Source organism: Amblyomma americanum, chromosome 1 (genome assembly GCF_052857255.1).
Source record: "Amblyomma americanum isolate KBUSLIRL-KWMA chromosome 1, ASM5285725v1, whole genome shotgun sequence".
Lineage (NCBI taxonomy): Eukaryota > Metazoa > Arthropoda > Arachnida > Ixodida > Ixodidae > Amblyomma > Amblyomma americanum.
In genome coordinates, this window is record NC_135497.1 from 218,862,487 (window position 1) to 218,889,549 (window position 27,063).

The window sequence follows — 27,063 nt, forward strand, 5'->3', positions numbered from 1 at the left end:
AGCGGCATCTTCAGATCCTAGCTGGTTCGACACCGAAGTCATTGCCTGGCATGAGGCTGCCCGTCTGCGTAAGAATGAAGCGCGTGTCGGAGACCCCCGAGGCACGTGAAGAACGTCTCGCCAAGCGTCTTCACCTTCACACGCACAGTAAGTAGCATAGCTAAGTGATGACGTCACGCACGGCGCTGCGCGGAGGCTGTCGAGGCCACGGCGCGCGGCGAACTCCTGCGACTCGGCAAAGCTGGTTGCCATCTTCACGGCGCATGCGCAAAAGTGACCAGTGTTGGCGGTAACGCTCTACAAGTAACGGCGTTACCGGTAACGCGTTACTTTTTTTCAGTAACTTAGTAACATATTCGTTACCATTTAGGAACTGTAACGGGTAACTTACTTACGTTAACATTTTTCGGTAACGTGAGGTGTCACGTTACTAGTTACTTTTTATTCCAATTGTTCCCCCTCCGCCTCCTTTTTTACAAAAAAGCGCAGAGCACCTAAAGTGATGTTGCAAATAAACAAAATTTACAGCTGCTCTCGACGACCCCCGTTGTCGCCAGCATGCATGCCAGAAACACCTGCCCTTGACGACGCACCCAACTAAAAGAAAGAGACACAATTTCCTTAAGCACGAAACACATGCACGAACACGCATTCACACACTTGCCTTCACCTACCTCCCCTTCCCAAACTACTCACACACACACCTCTATAAAGAGCGGAAGTATGCAGGGTATTTAGGAACATTTGCTAATTTGCTCAGAGTTCAGCAATGTTTCTTTGAGAAGTTAGAATTGATGGTTAAATGTAATTTTGTGTCTAATGTCGCATTCATAAAATGGCTTCTCCATGTGCCGCATAGTTAGAAGCCATCACATGTAACTCTAGAGGCAACTTTAGGCCACTGTAACATTGCTAAGCTGCTTCACATTTGTGCAAAGTATTCTCGTTAAATCAAGATTTAGGGTAAAATCACTGTTTGGGCTAGAGAGAGAGAGAGAGAGAGAGAGAAATAACATTTATTAGCACCCGTCAAAAAGATGATGGGTATCCGAGGCGCCGCTCGGTCCCAGCCATGTCCTCCCCCTCAGCCGTCGACCGGGATCTCTTGGATCTCAGCAGCGACAAGGGCGAGACGGATGACTTCACGTTGTTTAGTTTCGTTAACGCCTACAACACTTCAAGTGACTAACGCGAACCGCCTGAAATGCGCTGCTGTCTAGCCTAGCGTAGCTTTCGCTACAAAAATTTGGTATGCGTCGGGACACTCTGCTCTCTCTTTATAGGACCTATGTATGGCCAATACTTGAGTTCGGCTCTGTTCTCTTTTCTGGGTGCCCAAGGGACAAGCTTGCACCCCTGTCTCTAAATCAGTGGCTGTCTAAATCAGTGGCTAATGCTGTGCTGTACTTGGAGGCGCGGATGCCTGATTTCAAATTGCGGTTTCAGTTTCTTACTGTGCGGACGTTTTTAAAGCCTTTGGAGCCTGTTACTGGATTGGCTAACCCCATATTTACAACGAACCCATATCTATTCTTTGGCTCTTTTTAGCCTAGGTATAAGCTTCCTCGGGTTGTGTTCACTAATTCCTTGCTGTTTAAAATTTCTGTATCAATAAATTCTGTAGTATCAATTAACCACCGCCGGGCTGATACTGTAGTCTCCTTTAACGACACCCTCCCAGGGAATGCCAAGAATCTGCCTGCCAGTGTATTAAATGGCTTATTGAGGAGTATCTGGATAATTTTCCCAATCATATTTCCGTTTTTACATTCGCCTCCCAGCAAAATGAAAAGGCAGCCATTGGCATTTACTCAAGTGCTCTTGATTAGAGTTATTCACTTCGGGCTCCTGCATATACCCCTATATTTGTGGCCGAGATTCTAACCATTGAGTTGGCCTTAATAAGAATTTCCTGCAGTAGATCTCAGTTTATTATACTTTCAGACAGCGTTTCCCTCTTGACAGCACTCGAAAAATCAAGGGATGCTCCTATGAGCCGTTCTCTTCGATTTTTTATTCTACCGCATATTATAGAGGTATGCTTTCACTGGGTCCCTGGGCACTGTGGCATTGCTTCTAATGAGAAGGCTGATTATTAGCAAAGTCCGCCCTTGGGGGACCAATTGTCTCGTTTGTCACTAATACTGTCTACTTGACTGTAGCACGTTTCCAACGATTCCAGCGCCTCCACTACTTGAGCCATGAGCCTCTCCTTGCTGTAGCGGATTTTCAACACTTGGCATTTCCTTGGAGTGTGCGGATGTGCATTCAAGGCAATGTGAGGTGTCCCTCTTGCGCTGGAAAATACCGCGACTAAATCTCTGTTTATGTCAATCAGGGTTTTCTCTGACCAACCTCTGTGAGTCATGTGGCGAAATAGAGTCCATAGATCACTTTTACTGTTTTGCCGGCGGTTCGCTTCTCTCCACAGAACTTACTTGGAGATCCCCCTCTCTCGATTGAGGCTTCCTCTATCTATTCCGATTCTCCTCTCCCTCGGAGCAAGCTGCAAGGGATATGCCTTGAAACCAGTGTGCGATTTTATTCACGAATATTAAATTGCATAAGGTTAATTCCTCTGCTAGAATAAGAATTCACTGCGCTTTCATTTTTGTTTTTTTAGCTCCATTTTTAATCCAAATTCGAGTCTTGGTCACAAAATTACCCAATTACTCCACTCCTTGCTCATGTGTGCGTTTGTATCAGCAATGCACCCTGGCCAACCCCCCGTCGTGGGTATGCGTCATTAAGCCTGAGGACATCATCATCATCATCTATCACTGGCGGTGCCAGATGATGAGGAAGAAGTGTATCAAATTAAAAGAATGGTCGTGGTCTTCCTGCCCAGGAAACGCACACAGCGCAGTCTGCTCAGATGTCGTCTCTCGTAAGAAACCGCCGTACAGCAAAGAGGCGCTGGGGCATCGTATTTACATTTTGTTACGCTACTAAGACCCACAAGACGCAAGGAAATCTTGCTCGAGAAATACCAGCGTCGCGTTGTCGACCTGGGCCTTTTACGTTGCGAAGTGGCTGCCAAAGTTCCTATAGCCACGGGCGCGAACCGTGCGAGCGAGTACAGGCGTGCCATGAGCGTGAGACCGCGCGATGCCGATTTGACTGCGGCGCAATGCTGTTCAGCGTATATTTCGCAACCAACCTCCAGGCACACAGCACGGCGACAACAAGGAGTTTGAGTACAGCGCGCATCAACGAGCACAAGCGTTTGAGTTAGTATTAGCGCTGAGCGCATCTGCACTGCTCATGCGTCGCACGCAAGTTGTGCTGCAGCTCTTGCGGTTCTATATAGCGCTTCTGAATTCGCCGTTCGCAACCCATGGCAGCCTTGCGTAAGAACACGGCGGTCCGTTCGAAGCTTGAGCCCCCGCCTTTGAGCCAATCGAGTCATCGTTCCTTTAGTGTTCGGCGCCCTCATTCCCAATTAATTGCGGTACTGGCTGCCTGTGCGTGCTTGAAAAAGGTGCTTTTAAAATCATAGGCTCTTACTTGATAGATTTAGCTTTTATTTTTTTTAATAAATGTACTGTGGGCGATACTGGCGCGCACATGTAGACGCCGAAGAAACTTGTTCTTTTGTCGTGGGTCCAAAGTTAGTTACTGAAATAACTGAAGTCTAGCCGACGTAGCGAGCTTAGCAATAAAATACCTAAGAGGCGGGAGGGCAATGTTCCTGTCTGTCGGAAATAAATCAAAAGCTGCAGGATCGCCACTTAATAGCCCAGCCATGGCTTCGTAATACTCAGAACGTTATGCACACGTTTACTTACGAAAAAAAAGAAAGCACTTTCGTCCAGAAAGGAAGGTTCTCGTTTTTTTTTTCGAATGGCAGTTATAAAACGCGGTGAACAAAGCATGCGCCTCCGACTGTCGAAATGCAGAAAATAGTTATAAAGGAAATTCATTAACTTCCAAGCTTCCTTTGGTACGCAGCGCTTACAAAAATACAAAAATTATTGTGCGGCGACAAAAAAGAACAAAAATAAAGTGTCCCTGCAAAACTTTGAACTTAACTGAAGTACGATTACTATGACGACGCAATGAATCGACAGATATCTGCCCTGAAGTTCTTTTCAGCCGCGCCGTGTACAGCATGCAAACAGTAGAGAATTAAGCGGACTCCACTGGGTCAGTTCTCGGTCCTGAGTTGTTGCCACTTTCTGCCGGCATATAAATAGCAACGGAGTCCGTACCTCATTAACATAATGTTTGCCATTTTAGCGGTGTTCTGGTTGGTATAGTAAAGCTTCCCAAAGGCCAGGCAGCATTTTCATTGAATAATTTAGTCAGAATAAATGAAAATACCGGGTTTCCGTCTATTTGCAAGCAGAATCATAAAATTATTATATCAAATGAAACAAGAATAATCGCGATATAAATAAGTATCCCTACTACATGTTTTATACTTTCGTGACTAATTGCTATATGTCATATACGCAATGTTGTGTTCATGCGCGCATGCGTGAGCGCAACTTTATCTGTGGCCGCGCTCTGGAGATCTGCGCACGGCAGGTACTTCAAACAAATCCCAACTGGCGCAATGTGCGCGAAACATCACCAAGGGCATACTAATGTACGCATTAAGCATGCGCATCTGCGTGCATTTCATTTAGTACTCCGTCCTCATATTCTCTTCTCGTGCAGGACCTGTGGCGTTCAGCAGTATGTGAGCAGCGTATGTATGCACGTATTGTTACTGCCTTCTGCACGCGGTGCATAAACAATCTACTTCGTGCCTAGTGCTTATTTCGCGCTCACTGATCCCTTTCCTAAAGTAATTATAGCACGAATGTAGCGGCATTCCCCCTTTCATGCCCGTTTCCTCATTGAACTAGCTTGGCCATTACTGGTTGCCAGCGCTCCCATTAAGGGTCAAAATGTCGGGGGATATAAAGATAAGGAGTAATTTGCTGTTCTCTGCGCTTACTTTCTAGTCATTTTTTTAAACTATATTCCACACATTGGGCAACCATTCACGCAAACTCCCGCGCAATCGGCTGCGATGCGGTCGTATCTTGCGCATGCGCTCAATTTAAGTGCGTCTCGCCTCCGCTGTGCCCTCGCGCTTCGCGCGTTTGGCTTGAGCCTTACGCTGTCACAGCTGGCGGTCTACCTGGCGCTGCCGTCGCATACGCTCAGCGTCCTTCGCATTCTCTGTGGGATCACTTGCTGCTGGGTCAGGTTCATGTAGCGCGGGGTTTTCACGAGACCGTCGCTTCCGTTCTGCTGCCGCGGCACGCTTCTTCTCCGCTGGTGTTGGATCCCGCCGCGTAGTTGGCTCTAATTTCGTAACGCGTCCGGACGCACGGAAGATCATAGAAAGACTTGAAAGAGCGTGCGCTACACGTGCTCAATGGTTCCGAGTAGCTTCTAGTGGACCCGAGCGGTTCCGAATGACTCTGTGCGGCTCCGAGTATGCCCCGAACGGCTGCAAGCGCTGAGATTTTGTGGCGTCAGACCTGATCATGTACCTGACGTCACTCACTCTGCAATTAAAGATTTTCTCGTTTTTTAATTAACGTTAATTGCTTTTCACTCCGTATACACTGATATGATACATTTTCTTACATTCTGCATCTTCGAGACGCATCATTTTACACCATTCGCTTTAAATTCGTCATAATCTGTCAATTTCTGTGGTGGTGTGACCCCGAACGGTATTCGGACTTCCAGTTTTTAGTTTCCGGTGTTTGTTGAAGCCCTTCTGCTTCGCATAAGAAATACCACTGCTGGTGGCACGATGCATAACGCATTCGCAGTAGACCTTTGCAGATACGGAAGAAAAGAAATATAGTGAGTGCAGAAGGCGAGGAAGACGGCGGCGAGATCAGAGAATGGCGCTGTCATCTCATTATGGCGGGGCCTTATTTTTTCCAGGGCGACGTGAACTGTTGTGGACCCTGGGCCGGAATTATACACAGATGCTGCGGTTCAGTCGATTCCATTTCGTTTCAGCATTGCATTAATAGTGCACGTTCGACAGGCGATAGCACCGCAAGGTAGTGACTCAGCACTGGGAAACAAAGCATTTAAAAGAAAAATTTGGACTGTGCTGGATTACTTGAACCAAGAGATGACCAAGTGTTCGGCAGAGTGATCGCCTCGTGTTTGATGCCTTCATGCCTCTTTTTCCGGACAGGAAACTGCAGAAACGCCATGATCTAACTCGTGGCGTTTCCAAAAGAGGCAAAAGTTTATAACTTAAAATAATTAAAAAAAAACGTTAATGGCTAAGAACACTTTCGTCATTATACCTGGCAGTGACATGTGCAGCTTCACTGCATTTATGGAGTGTTGAGAAGAATACAGGTAGCATCAACTAATTATAGCGGCTACTTGCACCTACGAACGGTTCATGATAGGACAATACCCTTCCCCTGTCCACTACCCCCCCCTTCCCCCTATACGCATACAATATTACAATATCCCACATTGAATTGCATAATGTGCAGTGCTGCGTGTGCTGATATTGTGTCGCTAAATATTGCCGCGATTTATCAAAAAGATCCAATGAGATGACAGCCAAAGGGCCGACAAATCACGAACTAAAGCTTTCCGAACTCGGCCCCTGGTAACTTATGCCAGCTTGGCCTCCCCAAGAGTTTTTTTTTTCTTTCGCTGAAACTTAAGTTCGCATCAGTTAGCGGGCCTTCTTAGAGCAGATGCAAACACGTGGTTTTTGTTTTATGTTTATTTTTTAAATCGCCCGTCCGCTGTTTGCTTGTGGCACGAGGGTAGAGCGTAACAACTGAACGTGTACCAGGCATTCTATTTATCGGGAGCAAAGCGCGTAACACTTAGCGCGCTGGGAGGCTAGCGTGCTCTTCAGCGTCCTTGGTGGTGACCAGAAACATCGAAAGCTGCGACGAAGCCGATAGTAACAAGAAAGGCCAGATCTCTAGAGCGCGCCCTCTGAAAGACTGTCCTTTCAAGGCGAAGATATTTAGGACAGGGCCTTTTTTTAAATCGCAGAAAAAAAATCTAAATCATCGTTAATATTAACGATTATTGTTCATTTACGCATTCATTTGCTTTTTTTTTTGTTCAATTCAATCTCAGGTTCGCATGGCCTAGTCCCCCGCACGATGGCATGTAGGCGGTGTTTTCTCTGATGTTTTTTTCTCCTGAATTCAATCCTTGACTGTGCGCTGTTCATTTACTTCATTTAACCCTTTATTTCCCAATGTGACGAGTTGCCCAGTGTCGCGATGTACTCATTATTACATAAAGCTTGCATTCAAAGTTTGATGTAAACGTGTTTCAGTAGACAGTGCTTTCCAGTCAGAATGTTTGGTGTCAGTGTGAGCAAGCAGTGTGAAGTAAAATAGGGCGCGAATGTCCGACTTCCATCCAGTTTCCAACGATTCCTTGTCTCTCTTTTTGTGGCAAAATTTGCGCAAAAAATAGGACGTCGTTTGTAGAGTAAAAGACTGTCTGCTATCTCTGTGCCTTGCAGTTAGTTCGTTCGAGTCCTTCTATTTCGTCTTTCACACAGCTCGGACTAGCTGCGCAAAGTGCTCCAAATTGTTGCTAATTGGCGACATAACGATGGTTTTCAAATTTTAACTGCGCTAACAAAACTTTGCTGTCGGCTTTTGAATGTCGGCGCACAATGTAGCATAATACGTAGGTAGAAATTTTTTTCTTCGATTCCTTCAAAATCTGGTCCTCAAAGCGTTAACCTCAACTCACCGCTCTGGCCGTGGATGCTTATTTTTCTTTTCTTTCAGCTCAGTCCTCAGGTAAAGCTATTTTCGTCTCCAGGATACCGAGGGTGCGGTCTTTAGGCCTGACATGTGGTGGCGAGGCCCAGAGCGAGACCGCAAAGGCAGGGAAACCAGTACACATACACGCTCCTAATGTCTCCCGTGGTCATGTCAGCTGCGTAAGCGCCGTGTCTTCAACGTTGAGTTCGCACAGCTTGTCTATTCGGGCAGCGAAAAGTTTGCTTTGCGTATGAGGCCTGCGGCGTACTGTCTACAAAAAAAAAAATGGAATTCCTATTCTCCAATACCGAATTCTGTTACGCTGGGAAACTTGCTGTCAGCTGGGGCTTACGCTCCGCAGAAGAAAACTTTATTGAATACTAGGGGCGTTGTGAGAAACTTCTATGTACAAGGTGTTTGGCCCGTCGTTTTAGTCTCGGTATAGTTACGATGCAATGAAGCTGCAAAGAGTCGTTATTCATTCGCTTACTGGCTTATTAATAGTCAAATAATGAAGAAAAATGTATCAAGTTCGTCCGTATATGAAGTAGCGATGAGAGCCCACGAGGAGTAAAATTAAAATGGTATCACTGGAAGTTATCAGGGTGGAACCAGCGGAACACAGACGCAGGACAAGAAAAGGAGGTACACACACCACACCGCTGGACTTGCAACTGATTTATTTCGAAGAAAACCACCACATTTAAAGGATTCCCTGCGCAAGCGCACACTCTGGATGAAGGGAACAACTGTATTAAGATAAAAGAAAGTTATATTCTTTATCCGTGATAAAAACGGTGTGGTGTGTGTGTGGTGTGGTGTGTGTACCTCCTTTTCTTGTCCTGCGTCTGTGTTCCGCTGGTTCCACCCTCACAACATTATGAACCAACTAGCCCAGCAATTTACGCCACTGGAAGTTAACGCCCATGTTCTACGTACAGTACGTTAGGAATTTATTTTGAGGCACACAACAAATGAAATGTTTGTCCTCGTGGATTGGCTGCTGAAGTTGCTCCCTTACAAGGAAAGTTCCACAAAATTATCACCCGAATGTTTATTCATATCCTTGATTGCTCCATCCAGGTGTTTAGAAACTCGAGTAGCTGCGCAATTTGAGTTAAACGACGCTGCTAGAGACTGGTAGGAAAATTTCTCTGGCAGCGGGCGCCTCGGAGAGCTTGAAAGATGGCCTGCCACGCCTCCAAATTATGATAAACGGTACGCCCGATAGGCGGGGGCACGATGCCAAAAAAAAAAATGAAGGAACGGGAGGCAAGGATATAGAGGGCCGCCATGAACGCCGCCGTTTCACGCGTTAGCGGAGAGACAGAGGCACTGTGGATCTGCATCGGACAGCTGTTCACCGCAGGCGGAACACGCACACCGCAGAGTACAGATGATCCGTTATGCTCGGCTCCTGGCGCAAGCATTGTTCGCGCTGTTTCTGCACAGCCATTCGTTGTTATTCAATTCAAACCAGGGGACATAATTACAGCGGGCCTCGGCTTTTGAGGCGCCAACGTGGCGAGCGAATTGGATAATGAAAGCCCAGACGCCATAGTGCGGCGTTCCTAATTTGTCTCCGCCGTTGCCTCCAGCAACCACCATCATAACAAATGCACGTGAAATTTGAAATCTAACGCAAGTTCGCATTTTTAAGAACACGCAACTGCGATGTGATGGACGCAGCAGGTGGAGCGGTTGTTTCGTAAGCAAGTGAGCGCAGCAGTCAACCCTTGGTTTAAGCCGCATCTGCGCCATGGAAAATGGCGCTCTCTATGCTCAGTCCACTCAGATGCAAATGGGGTGGCGCTCCTGGTTTCGCTGAAAATTTTTCACGTTAGAGCAAACAGTACTGCTGGCAGAAAGCTGGTGTGTACCATGCGCATTAATTTGCGCGGCTCCCGGCTGTCTCGAAGCTTTTTTTGTGTTCTCGCTGAACAGAAGAGTCAGAGATCTAAATCAGGAAACTGCCATGCGTATGAATAAACACAGTCAACTCCTCGCTTGTCTGTCTCGACAGCAGGCGCTACCGGAAAATGGCGCGGCGATGCAATTTGACCGAAGCTAGCGCTCCTCAAGCTATATATACTGTAGTTGACAGTACAGTAGCGAGCAAGAAAAGATTAGCACAGGTGGCCGACGACCGGTGCGGCGGTATTGAAAGAGCAAAAACAAAAGAAACAGAAATATTTGCAGGCGATGACTTTTTGCTCAACTCCCCTAAAAATGAGGATTGTTAATGGACTGGCACTCTCGTTATCGACGTTCCCGTGAACCGCACCGCCGCCAGTTGCGATTACCCCACTCCGGTGATAGGTCACTTGTGCTAATCTTTCTCTTTTTTACTTGCCGATATACTTTTTCTCAGTTGTGAAGAAAGCGGGACTAGTATGTTACAGTCTGTCAACGTTGTTTGTGAGCCACACAGCAAGTGATCATTCCATTTATGGTAGTTAGCATGATTCTCAATACTCACATCGAAGTCACCACTTACGATCACTTTTATTTGGCGCCATCCTGGACCGATCATTTATGGGGAAGGTTCTTTCATCAGGTCAGCGTAACCGCACAGTTGGCACACTCGCTAAGCACCTATCTCATTTCGCTCGACGCACTGCTGCACTCGCAAGATTAGCCCCAAGTCGTTTTTTTGCGCTCAGCGGTAGTCTCCCTCGTAGCTACATCTTGTGCGCTCCGCTTCCGCTCGTCGTCGTTTAAGCACGATGTCGGCTTAAATAGAGGTAATCGTCTTTTTCGCGGCGTCGTCAGGTCAATATTAAAGTAAACAGCATATTTGTAGCCGAGAAATCAGCAATTTTTTGACTACTAACAAAATTAACTGTTAGATGGCGAAACCTGTGCTGGGGGAGAGGGGGGGTGTAATTTAGAACTGTAAGGTATGTGAACGCGTCCAAACGTAATATCCTTCCGGGTTTTGTCTTCGAACGTAATCGCTACGCTTCTACTACGACCAGATTATTCGTCGAGCTATGCTGTTGTTGTTGCTGCTGCTGCTGCTGTTAAAGCTATTCGTACCGTTGCCGTCGTCTGATTCCTAGGCTACTTGTCAAATGTAGGTGACGAGGATCACGACCACTGAAAAGTACGCAGAGGGGCATCATCTGTATGCTCTCAACAAACGCCGCGGCATTGCAGGTTCTGGTGGCAGTGCGGAGAAATTGTACACCACAAATTTGCCTCGGCTGCCATTCATAGCAAACATGTATTTTTGGCCCCTGCGGTGGTGTGGTGCCGATAACCTTCAATCGGAATGTAGGACACAGTCTAAACGCACCTTCAGAATGAAATTCTTCACACGCACCCACTTCCATAGCAGGATCACACAGGCAGGATGGTCAAACCATGCCTAGCGGGCTCAGTGTTCGGCACGCAATTTCTCCTCACGCTAGAACTGGCGGGAGGGCACGTAGTTGCCTTCTGCTATGCCCCTCTCATTCCTGTTCGCGCAAAAATGCAATGCGTACAAACCCTCGCGTGGTAGCAGCCACAAATTATTTCAAAACAATTTTAAAGTATTCTACTAGTCTTGTCTAACTGGAATGAAACAGCTTCAACTCGGCCTCTTTTTCTCAGGAGACAAGGAAGGAATTTTAAGGTCACGGTTTTGTTGAGTCTTCTGATCTGAACATTTTATTTTACTCTAAAACATGCGATTATCATTCCGCAAGACGCCTGTCTGTCCTTTTGAGCGAAATATGAACCGATTTGAGACCAAGTCATTGAAAAGCAGACTAGAATCGAGACATTGGGCAGCACTTGTCAGAATCTTTGTCAGAATGCGACGAAGTGGACACTGCAGTCCGGAGAGCAGCAAGGCTGCAATATTGGTGTCTAAACAAAACTCTTTATTTGGGCTGACTTGCGGCCACAATGGACTGAATCACTCGGCGGCGGCGAAGGGACAAGCGTGCTCGGCGGTCGTCGAACAGAATGTCCGCCGCTGTCGGCCGTGCCCAATTTAAAGCTGATAGCGAACTTTCGAGCGTGCAAAGTTACTAGATCATTCTGGAACAAAGCAGAATCAGCTCTGCCTGGCTGCGATCAATCGAGATAAATCTCGTCGCGTCTTGCGTCGCGAACAAAGCGATAAAGCGGCGTGCCGGCCGCTTTGAAGAATGAACAAACACTGTCAAAGATTCGGACAAGTCTGACCAGAAATTCTGAGACAAAATTCTGTCAGAATAAAATTTGCAACAGAAAGACACGTGAAAACAGCCGTCAGTTCTACTGTATTTGGTATCGGTTGCTTTCTGCAGGACACACGACGCCTGCGTCCTGCAGTCTCGAAAAGCAAAGACGATTCGGCACACATGAAGTCCGCGCAAAAAAAACAACATTAGATTATAAGTAAATTAGCTGCTCAACGGGATCGCTGATAGCGCTGAAAAACACTCACAGTAGAGCAAATTGAGGATACTTCACAGTGTGGCCAGTCGCTGCTCCTAATGGCATGGCATTCCTTTCTTTGCCTGAAAAAGTCACGAATGTAAAGATAAAGTGACAGATGTGGATGGACTGTTCGTTTTACTTGCAAAACAGCGCCTACAGCACCTGGCGACTAAGCAGTTGATTATTACTTCCTGTGACTTGATGCACCAAATGAGAAACGATGAATGCGCTTAAGCCAGCATCTTAGGGTTGACTGTAATAACGCTTGAGTGTCAAAGCATGCATACGTATAGCGTGTCTACGATCGCACTGTGTGCCACCGATTAGACGTCTAATGTTCGCCAGGTCTATGCGCTCTCTCCTGGCTGCTGGAGCCGAAAACACGCCGAAATCAACACACGCGTGCGTACCAGCGTGCTGCAAAGACGCATGGCAAACACGCTGTTCGCTTTCTTCGGCCGGCTTCTGCATCTCGACCCCGAAACAGCGTCCCCTCGGGGTTGAGTGACGAACGGAATCGAGTTAGAACCGAGGCACCCAAGACGACTGAAGCACGGGAGCTGTGGGCGGTGAAACTTTCTCGACGAACTGCATCGTTGTTTGCAGAGAACGCTCTACGCTGTTTGCTTCCTCGAACAAAAGCTTCGCTATCGAGGCCTCTTACTTCACGACGCCAGGGGCGCGGCGTTATTCAATAACCGCGCGAGTTTGTGCGACGCCCAGGTGCGTGTCCACAGAAGCTGGCGGGGTTTAATTGGCACTGGTTTAACGCCCTGCTGGGAATCGCCAGGCGCACCCTTCTTCTCTATCAGTCTGAATGCCCGGCTTTGAGCCTAAACAACTCTCGTTGTACGCGCGGGCTCGCCTGCAGATGCTCCGCGCTTCATCGAGCTAACCGATTCAGACCACGCCTCGGCTCACGCACCGAGTGGCTCGTCGCTTTACGACACCGCAAGCCGAATGCGCGACTGGTGTTACACGCGTTCTGACGTGCTCCCCGGCAACGCCTCCAACCCCGTCCTGCCTCGCCTGACGCTTACGTCTAGTGTATTAAAGGACTTGGAGAAGAGAGTATCTAAATCACGCGCCGTTAGCCGTGTTCCGCGCCGTCGACGAGCGACCGTTATCGTGCGGCAAACGAGTCCGAGGTGCCAACGTTTAATGGACTGTAACAGGGCTCCTCGGAACTGCAGCTGCCTGAGGGTGCGTTTGCTTGCCAAAATGCCGGAAAAGTCATTGTTATTTCGGCGGTCAAGAAAGCGGCTGTCCTAAAATGTTGGCGCTATGGAAGCGACGACATTCTGCCAGCGGCAGTAGTGGACATTCGCACTGCAGTCATCGGCCGCCGTTATCCACTTTTGTCTTCTTTTTTTCCCCTCCATTTGCTAGAATTGTTCAACTTATTTTATTTTTGAACATTTCAACGGCAGGTATTGATTCACCATGTATTCCGCGACAAGTAGTCACAGCCTCAACCCTGCCTTTCTCGCTAATATGCCCTCTTTTTTTGGGGGGAGGGGGGGGGGGGATGGGGGAGCTATGTTCTCCATGTTCACTGTACTATAGTATGAAATCTTGTAACAGTTAAATAATATTGCTGGAGCCGCTTTTCCAAATCTAGAAAAGTCAAGGAAGGAGTGAAAGGAGTCTCCTAGAAATTGGTTCAGCTCACTTTTCATTAACAGCTCAATGATATGGTTGGTAACAATACTTCTTAATGATGCCTAAAGGTATCTGTGGGTAAATGAGGTTGGTAAGCATCAAATTCAAATTCACTTTATTTCCGTCGAAAGAAACAACGGAGGAGGCTCGAACAAAAAGTGAAGCATGTTCACTTGATTGCGTTCGAGCCTCCTTTTTTCATGGCATATACAGTAATGACAGGTATTTCAATAAAACATACGCACTTGCATTTAACAGTATAAGGGGAACAGTGTACACAACAGCAGGAGAAAATAGTACAAAGCAGTGAAACAATAGGAAATAACTCTTAAGATGCCTCACGCAGAGGTTATACAATTCTATATTAAGTACAGTAAATGGGAAGTAGAAAACGAAGAACTATTTCTTAATCACAATACGAAGTATATACATATAGTCATAACGACTCACGCAAGCTTGAAATATGTAAAGTCACATTTAAAACAGTGAAGGACGCAACCCTAACTTAAAATCTGCGACCCTACCATTTACACAGAATAAACTAAAGAGGTTTAGTCTCTGCTCGAGTGGCCCCCGCATCTCACTTAATTGCAAGCATCGTGTCTGGTTTCTTTGCAGTTTTACTGTAGACCGCTAGCTCAGGCGGACCAACCATGCCTTTGTCTTGAAGAGCAAATCCATTCGACCCAAAAAACCATTCTCGGACTCAATGAATTTTTTTTTTCGTCGAAAGTCGCTTATTGCGGGCAAATTACACAACACCTGTCGTGTCGTCAACCCACCGATTAGGGCTACAGCCTGCCAAGGACTTCCGCGAGCGATGTCTACTCCCCTACTAGCAGCAGTGGCACGAGAGCCACCCTTCCCTGCAATCCTGAGTGTGGAAGCATGCCGTCATCTTTTCACACCACCCGCGGTCAGATGCAACGGCTGCTCTGGGAATTTCAGAGCCGTCTCGGAGCGCAGATGCATAACACTTTTCCGCAGCTCCTCGCATCGGTTTACAGGCATTCGCTTCATTGCTACCCTCTCTGGCTTGATGTGCCAGCAACAGGAACTTCAGTTCATGGCGTATGCGAAAAAAAAAAGGAATTTAAAATAAAGCTTGTTGACACCAGCTGCTGTACACTTAGCTTCACGTCCAATGTTTGACAACTGTGAAATTTTCACCTACCGAAAGCAAAACTTTCTCGATATCTGTTTAATATCTTCGGCGTTTTGAAATCAGTACGCATGCCGGATCGAAGCTTCAGTCGCCGTAGGCGTCTGCGAATATTGTGGTATCTTGTTCATATCCTGAAAATGTCGCTCCGAGTCACCTGAATGCTCGCAGAGCAATTTATGCCCTAGAAACATAGCCCAAGTGAAAGAGCGATGGCGAAAATTGCAGTTAGGTGTGTCACTGAGTGTTATAACATTGGACAAAAAATAGCCGATGCAATTTATATAACCGATCGCGAGAATCTCCGTTACAGCGTGCTCTCTTCATAGGAATCCGAAACATGACGCTTCGTGCAGCAGCTAAGAACAGAGCTGTGCTCGCCTTATTTCTTTCCAGAAATCATCTTAGCCGTGTACCCTTCGAGGCGTACACCCACCGGATGAGTTACCAAAAGCTGTCTCACTTGAAAGGAAACATAAAAGTAGCGGTGTAATCTGTGCTACGCCTAGACTACCCCAATGCAAGCATGCATGCGTGCTGACCGGTGTTTTGTTGCCATAAAGATAGAATGGCTTTTCAGAAAATGTACTTTTATTCATATGTGTGCTTTGTGCTGTCGCCCGGGACGGCGAGCAACGGCATGTTAAAGCTGAAGTACAAAACGCATTTATGCTAGTCTTCTGTTGTCATACATCTCGCCTATTGCTTCCGAATGCGATAGCGTTCTCAGCGATCGGCAGCAACACTAGTGGAAGATTCCGTCGATGCCGACGCCATTGTGTCAGGTCATAACAGCACAGTTAACGAGTGAAATGTTCAGAGGTGAGTCAAAATGTTAATATTGATGGAAAAAACGCGCTACACTAGGAAAGAGACGACAAAACAAAGCGAGGTACGCAGGACAAGCGCGCAGTGACAACTCAGGTTTATTCTGGAAAGAAGCCACATAAATACATTCCATGCACATGCTCAATTCAGAAAAAAAACAAGCAAATCATTACCGCCGGCTGTCCCATTCGTAGGCACCTTCTCTTCTTGATTAGTTTTAACTCCTCACTCGTTAGCACCACCGAAAGCGTGCTTACGCATTCGTCTTCACCGGGCTCCCCATATCTCGAAAGCTTCTTTTATATCTCTCTCCCTTTGAGATTATTTGTTTATTTGTGCTCTGAGGTTTCATCCCCAGACAAGACGGCTTTTTCGCTAGCCAGGCACTTAGTGCTAGCGCGCTAAAATTTACGTCATAAAAAATGTTTTATTTAACTTCATTCACTTCACAGTAGTACCAGCCTCTCGCATCCGGCACAAACGACCGCCAGAAGCGCATGACACTCGAGCGTTCCAGTGTTTTCCCTCGTTTACGGGGTCTGCTGTGACGTGTACTTTCCACCTTTCATTTGCGATGGTCTTTATCCTTTTTCGCCAGTAGTACGGCAGCGCAGATTCTGCGCCGGCGTCATCCGTTGCGTCTTCTGTCATCCTTCGTCTCTGCTGTCATATTTAGGGTATTCATCATCATTAGAAGATGTGGTGGGCGCTCGCGCGTCGTGCACACCGGCGAGATCTCTAAGTTGTTTTCAGGGTATGAATTATTTAAAGCATTTAAATAACGAGCGCTAATTGGAAGAACACCGCCGTCGTTTAAACAGGCGCCTCTCTGCCGTCAAGTTGTTCAAGTAAACGAGTTAATTTTTAATGAGCGCAGCTACCGAAACACTTACATTTTATAGTTGTAGTCAGACACCAAGCATTGCAAGCAACACTTAAAAAAGGAAACTTTATCCAAAACTTTACGAGGCTAAATGTCTGCCTATGCGAACCATAAAATGAACACTTTTTTCTTCCGAACTCAAAGCATGCAAGGCAGCTTCTTTAATGAAAATGGATTGCCATAACGAGTTTCTGAGTGAAACGCCCCGCTGCAGAAAGACGGCACATGCCGTGCTGCATCCGCACGCGAAGACGCTGCAGCAAACGCAGTGCACGCTTTTAAAAACGGGGACTGCTCTTCCTCTGACACGTCCTTCCGCTCCAAACAGTCGTGCGTCAAAGGTATTTTTCTCGCAAAAGGAGTAAGGGTGACAGCGTGCACAAAGAACAAGTGTTTGCGAACGGTTTAATCGAAGAAAAAAAGAAATGACAAAGGCTGTTCTGTTTCCTGTCCTCTTCCATTGCTCGCTGAAGCGTCACTGCTCCACTACGTACCAACTATGTGGACAGTTTCACTTTGTGTGCATGTCTCTGAATTTAACATTTAGGTCACCAGGTTGTAACGCCTCCAGTGAACATCTAAGAGTAAGTGTCTCCTCCTCTTTGTCATGTAATCATGCAGTCCTTAACCGAGTGTAAAATACCTGCTCAATACTAAAGGCCTTTGTCAAGGATAGGTAACATTGAAGCAAACTGTTGGCTTTGAGCCTCTGGTCAGCATTGACGTCTCTCACGTCACTGCATTTTATGCAGTACTTTTCACTGAAATTATCTGAATATCATGGGAGGCGAAATGCAAAAACGTTAGTTCACGTAGATTTTAACAAACATTGAAGAAGCCCAGATGGAAAAGGTTAATCTGGAGCAAAAAAGAAAAGAAAAAGCTATGTATCAATATATATCTAATGCTACCCTAAATTTATTTCATAGTTCACTGGCACAAATTAAGTGGGATAGCACTGACAATATCAGTGACGTAAATGTGGCTTACAATAAGTTTCTCCAAGTATTTACGCAACTATATCATTCATGCTTCCCATTAAAAGTGCGTGGAACAAACCGTAAAACTCGCAAACCCTGAATAACTTCTGAGTTACACCATGAAATTATACTTAAAGAAAAGCTCTACAGGATCTTTTTAAGCACGCGTTCTGCAGATGACTTAAGTAAGTTTAAGAAATTCAGGAATAGGTTAACAAAAAAGCTACTTCTGGCACGCACAGATTACTACGCGACATTTCTCCAAGTTAAAAACGGTCGCCACGATTTGATGTGGTCAAGATTAAATTGCTTAATAAGGCGCGAGCAACCGCATCCTGCCCTACGGACATTAAGGCTTGATGATAAAGATATATCTGGGATAGAGCTAGCAGATGCCTTTAACAACTTTTTCACAACCCTCTCTCATACCAACCCTTGACATGATTGCAATAGCTGCATTAGTTCCTACAATAATGATACAATATTTTTGAACCCGATTACGACAGAAGTTATATCAGTCATACAGAACCTTAATAACAGCCATGCCTGTGACATTAATGACATTCAAATCAGGCCTGTGAAGCATGTTGTCGCAGTTATTGCCCCTGTTCTTGAGAATACATTTAATTTATGTTTTACTACCGGTATATTTCCTGACAAAATGCAAATAGCCAAAGTAACGATTCTGTACAAGAAAGGTGACCGCAACGATTTAGGAAATTAGAGACCAGTATCTATACTCCCTATCTTTTTGAACGCTCTTGAAAAAGTGCTACTTACAAGGTTGTCTCATTTTATTTACAAACATAACCTTTTGTCACCAAATCAATTTGGATCTATTAAAAATAAATCAACTGAATTAGCGCTACTCGAGCAAAAGAAATATATACTAACACAGTTTGAAAAGGAGGTCTTCGTTATTGGTGTCTTCGTTGACTTTTCGAAGGCATTTGATCTAGTGAACCACTGTATACCCCTAAAAAACTGTGTTATGGTATTCGAGGACAGACCCAGATGCTTCTAAGATCATATCTATCGCACAGAAAACAAGCTGTATGCATAGACGATATGAAATCTGAACTAAAACGTGTTACTTCTGGTGTCCCACAAGGAAGTATATTGGGACCATTACTCTTTAATATGTATTTAAATGATATCTCTAACATTAACTCCGCTGCGAAATTTATTATTTACGCTGATGACAGAAGCACATTTTTTACTGAAAATGATCATGATCTCCTTGTTCAGGAATGCAATGAAACCATGATTGAATTACAAAAATGGTCTGAATTAAAATGTATCCGTATAAATAATAAGAAAACAAAAGCTGTTATTTTTCGTCCTAAAAATAAAGTTCTTGCTTCCTCCATCGAGTTTAAACTGAGCTCGCAGTGTATAGATTTGGTTGAACAATGTAAATGTCTAGGGGTGGTTTTTTCTTCCAACATGGCTTGGGGTCACCATGTGGACCATATAGCAACGAAGCTGGCTCAACCAACCAGGGTGATAATTCGGCTGAGATATGTTATTCCAAGAAAAATAAAGCTACTCCTCTATAGTTCCCTTTTCTACTCCTATTTAAACTGCTGCCTCTTAGTGTGGGGTACAGCCATAGATAGCTGTCTTCAACTTATCTATATTCTACAGAAAAAGTTCCTTCGTCTTATTTACAATGTCCTCAGGGACTCTCCAAGCGCAGATCTCTTTTTAGAAAGTGGTGTGGTAAAAATTCACAACTTGTATAAATATCGTCTAAGTATCCGGTTTAAACTTGAAACACGTAGGAATGTAAACTACATACGTAACCTTGCTGAATTACATGCCCGAGAAGCCAGCTACACGACAAGGTATGCGGAGACTTGGGTAGTGCCGACTCCTCGAATAAATTCAGGTAGAGAACACCTGCAACTCACTCTTTTTTTCCTGTTAAATACATATGCATATAATAATTTTGACCTCTTTAGTTCGTCAAAAAAATTTTTGCGTGCTATGTACGTTGGCATTTAGAATATGGTTATTCTTTTTCTTTGCTATCGATCTGTGTTTGTCGAGTGTGAACGTCGATTCAATATTGTATAATGCTGTTTCAATTTATGTTGTAGTTTCATTATTGTATACCTGTTAATACGTTGACCAATTGACTTTGTTTTATAAGACTTGCTGTCAAGCCGCTACCAAGCGAAAGGGGGGCTGCGGCTTTGTCAAGTTGTATCTTACAGCTTTTTCTGCGCCTCCGTGGTCTGTACCTTTTCAAGGCAGAAAATAAATTTGATTTGATTTGAATCTGCTACGGCACGCCTCATAGTGGTAGAGCTTTGGCAGGTATGAATCCATTAACTAATTATCTGAGCATCCTTTCACGGCAGAACTCTCATATTTACCTCGAAAACAACTGTGTGTAAACAACAACTTCAGATGCGACGCTGCTGTCTGGATCTGTGCTTCGTAATTCAAGCGTTGAATAAACCCACCATCCGGCGGAGCGCCCTGCAGCGAATGCAGTTTGGAGGCATTGCTTGCGAGAGCGTGTTGACTGCACAGTACCTTTGTACCGAGCGTTACTAAATCATGCCGACCAAGACGGGCCGTCCTCATGCTACAGTCTTAATCAGGAGGCGGCCCCTGGAGGTCGGGCGAGTGAAGTTCTGGCAGGTTATCGTTGAATTATGAAGTATTTGGCGCCAGGAGAACCCTTCCCAGGGAAAGTGCGCCCGGAAACACATTATTCTCTGATAAGTCTGTGGCGCGTGCGCCAATTTTGTTCACCTACGAGCGTACGGTGGTGATCATGATTAAACACAAAAGATTGTTATTCAAGTATGCGGTGTGGGAAGCGTCCAAACTTGACGTGTTTTTTTTTCTTTAATGCATGCCTGCTGCAGATAAATACTGTGTTTGCTTAAGGCATACCAGCTGAAGAGGGCGTCCAGGGCAGCAGACGTTACACTGCAGTATTTACTTTGCGACCTTTCCAATAAACGCTAAGGTATACCTGTATGTCAGCCCTTTTGTCTGCCTGATCTCTTGCATGTCTTTGCATGAGTTGCGTGCTGTGTTTCTCACTAAAAATCTGTGTACTAAATGCGGCACGAAGAGAGAGGAAAAAATAAAAACCGCAGTGGTGAACTACACGGCAATTATTAAACAAAGCTGAAAGAAAATGCATGTATAGACGCGAAATGTGGTAAATATGCAGTCCCAGCATTGCACAGAGAGACCTCTGTATTCTGTCGAGGATTCCCTGATGTTTCTATTCTTAAAAGCTCATTTGCATAACTTAAATAACCTATCCACCCATCAAGCGGTCATGGCTTACATAACCACGTGTACATGTACATGTACGCTTTTGACTATTTGGGGATCATTCTTGGTATCCAAGTGATATTAGATATGGACTCTTGATCCACGCGAGCTCTGCAATGTCAGCGCAAACGTAAATAAGGGACAATTCACTCTACTTTGAAACGATCCGTTCAGCTCGCCATTTTACAATGCCTGTAGGCAAGTGGAGATTTGGGAAATTGAATGTACATTGCCTCAGACTTTACGTTACGACTCCAAAATGCCTTTCCGTAAAACGCGCAAAGTAGGTCTGGTTTAAACCGGAACTGCGTGAAAAAAAAAATGATGCCGTCTTTAAGTGAAATTACCCTATCAATACAAATCAATTACGTTCTTTATTTACACGTGATTCATTATCTAAGAATTTGTTTATTATTTAAACCCGTGCGAAAGCTCTCGAAACACATCGATTCATACGAAATGCCAGCATCATATGCCGTCATCGTTTCATTTTCCAATACCATCATTCTTTCAGCACAAGAGGGAAGGAAAGGTAATGAAAGCAATGCGATTCATTTCAAAGTCTGGCAACCTCAGTATCCCTTGCTTCTAGTACGGTGACACCAGTAAGGATTAGCTAACACCTCTCGAAATAAGGAAAATTAGGTAAATGTTTTCTTTAAAACTTATTGGGCACCTGTCATGCTGCTTGATGTATAACCCATTGTGTTGCCTGCCAGGGAAACTTTTATCAGCTCGAGCGAAGATTGCGAAAAATCCGGACAATTTTTTCGCGGACTCTGCAATTATGAGGTGGAGCTCTAGAACGCATTCCATTTAAATATGAAAGCGTCAGCTCAAGAGCAAAATTAATAATAATAATAATTGGTTTTGGGGGAAAGTGAATGGCGCAGTATCTGTCTCATATATCTTCGGACACCTGAACCGCGCCGAAAGGGAAGGGGTAAAGGAGGGAGTGAAAGAAAGGAAGAATAGGTGCCGTCGTGGAGGGCTCCGGAATAATTTCGACCACTTGGGGATCTTTAACGTGCAATGACATCGCAGAGCACACGGGCGCCTTAGCGTTTTTCCTCCATAAAAACGCAGCCGCCGCGGTCGGGTTCGAAACCGGGAACTCCGGATCAGTAGTCGAGCGCCCTAACCACTGAGCCACCGCGGCGGGGCAAAAAAAAAAAAAATTGCAGAACACAGTTTTCGGAGGCCTTTTTCGTCTTATCTGTCTGTCCCGTTGATTTGAACGGGGTAGTCACATGCGCAGCTTTCCTGGACGGCAGCAAATACCGTCCATGGGTTAACCGCCAGTAGCGAGCACTGCGTAATACAACGAGGGAAATTTTAAACTTGAAACTTTTAGAACACCAGAGTTTCGAGAGATTCTGAGCAAACGCGGTGATTATCATGGCCGGCTCTTCCTCCACGCTGCAAAATCTGACCCATAAACTGCTTGCTGCACTCACACACACTATTTCCGACGGCCATAGAAAATCAATGGGATGCACCCAACATTCGAAATTCCCGCGTTGATTTTGAGTGTTCAGCGACACGGGACGCGCGGTGAAAGCCGTGCAAACTAGACGCGTTTGTCCAGATTTCCTGGGCTTAATAATAATAATAATAATTGGTTTTTGTGGAAAGGAAATGGCGCAGTATCTGTCTTATATATCGTTGGACACCTGAACCGCGCCGTAAGGGAAGGGAAAAATGAGGGAGTGAAAGAAGAAAGGAAGAGAGAGGTGCCGTAGAGGAGGGCTCCGGATTAATTTCGACCACCTGGGGATCTTTAACGGATCCGGAGTTCCCGGGTTCGAACCCGACCGCGGCGGCTGCGTTTTTATGGAGGAAAAACGCTAAGGCGCCCGTGTGCTGTGCGATGTCAGTGCACGTTAAAGATCTCCAGGTGGTCGAAATTATTCCGGAGCCCTCCACTACGGCACCTCCTTCTTCCTTCCCTCTTTCACTCCCTCCCTTATCCCTTCCCTTACGGCGCGGTTCAGGTGTCCAACGATATATGAGACAGATACTGTGCCATTTCCTTTCCCCAAAAAACCAATTATTATTATTATCTTTAACGTGCACTGACTTCGCACAGCACACGGGCACCTTAGCGTTTTTCCTCCATAAAAATGCAGCCGCCGCGGTCGGGTTCGAACCCGGGAACTCCGGCTCTGGACTTGAAAAGGTGAGATGCACCAATATGGGCAGCACTGGATGCATACATTGTAGTCGTTATTCGGTTCCAAGTTACGGTTGCATGTAGTCGCAATGCAGAGACCAATTAATCAATCGCTGTATGGTTGGCTACATCGTGTGTGAGCGGCAGTCAACAGCCCATTTAATCCACTACATGGTAACTGCATATCGTGTCACAGCAGCGTAAGAGTATATTATGCCTGAGATAGTTGGTTTCTCAGTGTTTGAGGATATAAACGGACGACAGGACATCGGCCGCGAGGCTTCAGTTATGGCATTAACGTAGCAGCACTATTCGCCAATATGGTTTCGGACAACTATATCAGATGCATAAATGGTCCAGCATATTTTTGTAGAAATAAATCACTGTGACCTTGTTATTGTAGGATTGGAATATTATTCTTTTTATCTGCCGCACATTACCTGACCTCTGCGTGTTCTGCCTGCATGTGCAAAATCATTTTCGCATATTGCAAGGATGATCAGTATTCTAATTTGCGCAATCCTCACTCTTTGCCAAGAACCATTAAGGCCCCATCTTTCGCCTTTGATGTATTGCCCCCTTAAGAATTTACTGCGTGTGAATAGACTAAAAGGACCCTGACGACAAATAGAAGTTGGCCTGTATCGATAAGCTGCCGCGTTCCAATCACAAAGAGATCACTCTCATCGAAAACGGAGCTTTTATATTTCACTCCCTCCTTTATCCCTTCCCTTACGGCGCGGTTCAGGTGTCCAACGATAAATGAGACAGATACTGCGCCATTTCTTTTCCCCCAAAAAAACCAATTATTATTATAAGATAGGAAACAAAAAAAAACAGAAAAACAGATACGGGCGTCGCCATCACCGGCCGATTTCGGAAGTGCCCGCGCCGACATCGAGTCAACCACGCATCCCGGAGGCTACGTTACACCGCCATTCACTTCAAAATTGTGGCCACCCGTCCTTTCTGGCAGTGACGTCACGAGTTTGGATCGACCGGCGGGAAGGTTCATAATAATAATAATTGGTTTTCTGTGGAAAGGAAATGGCGCAGTATCTGTCTCATATATCGTTGGACACCTGAACCGCGCCGTAAGGGAAGGGATGAGGGAGGGAGTGAAAGAAGAAAGAGAAATAGGTGCCGTAGTGGAGGGCTCCGGCATAATTTCGTCCACCTGGGGATCTTTAACGTGCAATGACATCGCACAGCACACGGGCGGCTTAGCGTTTTTCCTCCACAAAAACGCAGCCGCCGCGGTCGGGTTCGAACCCGGGAACTCCGGATCAGTAGTCGAGCGCCCTAACCACTGAGCCACCGCGTTCATAAATTCAATTTTCTCGACAATAACGGCGTCTTTTGCTACCGGACAAGCATCAACACAGTCAGAAAGAGGCAGAGAACCAATCTTAACTGAGAAAAATAACTGAATAGAGTTGACCGCAGTCTCCCTTTAAAATAAGTTATAATAATGATCACACAATCAGGCTCCGTACTACCTGCAACGCACCGCACGGGACTGCTGTATATTGAGGTTGACGGTTCACAACATAGTCCTAACCTTTCCACTGGCAGCTATAATTTTTTTAATTATGCAACGATTCCATGTAACGATCCTATACTATTATTGTTTCTTGATTTTTCGATTATGTGATTGAATACGTCTATGTGAGAACTTGCCCCTGCTGTCACTGGATTTGAGTCAATGAAGTAGAGGGAGTTTGTGGACTGGTGTCGTCTGAGCGAATCACTAGGAGCAAAACAAGAAAAAAAAATCAAATAAAATAAAAATTATGTTGCACTGGCCCGGCTTTCCAAAAAGCCAAAGGAATTACACGCGCTAAAGTTTGAGCGCCTTGCTCTCGTGTTCAACAATTTGTGCGGAGAGGAATACATTCATATGGGTTACCGCGCTGACAAGTGCTTTGCAGAGCACTCCAGCCGTAACCTTGAGTTTATTGGATTGTGTATTCACCTCATCTTTCGGCACGTGGAACAGCGGCGCGGCAGCGCGAATGGATGGGAAGCATTTCACGACACCCTTTAAAAGCTTTCTGGCCGCCAACCAAATGCATCCGTTATATATGTACGCTAAAGCCCTCGCAGACACAGAGGAAAAAAATATGCGCTGGAAGCAACTATATGGCGTTTGGCATCACCGTAACTTCGTAAAGTACCATTTTGTTCCATGTGTAGTATTCATTAAATTTATTGTCGCATGGAAAAAATTCTAATTAATGCAAATTTTTTTATGAAACCGCGCCAACATACAAAGATAACTGAACTACAATTGAACTGAACTGATGTAGAAGTAATAACTGTGTTGGTTGCTTAATTTTTCTTGACTGCGCTGCAGGCCTCCATAAATAGTGAACTGCAAAAATTCCGTTTTCTTCTACCTCTGGCCACCTTATCCGTAGCATGAGATATTCTTTCCTCGCTTTGTCTGGCAAATGAACACGAAGTTAATTTTGATTAAAGTGGACAACTACAGGTGCGCCGTTACTAAAATGAAATACCAGTCTTTCGTGCGTTCCCGATGTATTTGACACTGGAGTGAAAGTAGGGAGTTTTAGAATAAGAAGACCCTATGAATTAAAGAGATACGAAAATAGCGGGGCGCCACTGCGCGTGCGCAGAACAAGAGACGCCCCTCGCATTATTTTCCTGCGCATGCGCACTGGCCCCAAGCTGTTCTCGTATGCCCCTAATCGATAGGGTCGCCCTATTCTAAAACTCCCTAATGTCGCTGTTTGCAACACGTCTCAATTTGCCCTGCCTTTCTCTAATTCGCCTGTTGAGCTGTTTAGGAGGCGAGATAAGTGCTTCAGATTCATTTGAATTAAAACAAGAAAAAAACGACAGGGCATACAGCGAAAACCATTACGAGCGTCGTTATTCAGGTACAAGTGCAAACAGTGCAGCTAGAAGGAGGATTTAATGACTGCATAAAGCAAATGTCATAATATAGAAACGATTACCTCTTCTGTTATACAAGATAGTTATCCGAGAACACAATGACCACGATGTTTCCGAAGCAAAAAAGCTGCTTTTTATCGAGCGTCTTCTGTCCAAAACGAAACATTCTTCTGGTACATTTTCCTCAATCACCTTACACACACACACACACACACACACACACACACACACACACACACACACACACACACACACACACACACACACACACACACACACACACACACACACACACACACACACACACACACACACACACACACACACACACACACACACACACACACACACACACACACACACACACACACACACACACACACACACACACACACACACACACACACACACACACACACACACACACACACACACACACACACACACACACACACACACACACACACACACACACACACACACACACACACACACACACACACACACACACACACACACACACACACACACACACACACACACACACACACACACACACACACACACACACACACACACACACACACACACACACACACACACACACACACACACACACACACACACACACACACACACACACACACACACACACACACACACACACACACACACACACACACACACACACACACACACACACACACACACACACACACACACACACACACACACACACACACACACACACACACACACACACACACACACACACACACACACACACACACACACACACACACACACACACACACACACACACACACACACACACACACACACACACACACACACACACACACACACACACACACACACACACACACACACACACACACACACACACACACACACACACACACACACACACACATTGCAGCGGTCATCCTTTTCTTGTGAACATGTCGCTGTGCTCTCGCAGTAGCGAGTTCATTTATATGGTGGTCAGCTCTTCA

At 45.5% G+C, this 27,063-nt stretch overlaps 1 protein-coding gene across 1 annotated transcript in view; it reads left to right on the forward strand.

Moving 5' to 3' along the window:
• LOC144114635 (protein qui-1) overlaps positions 1 to 27,063 on the forward strand; it is a 565,534-nt gene that overhangs the window by 358,880 nt on the left and 179,591 nt on the right. The window lies entirely within an intron of this gene.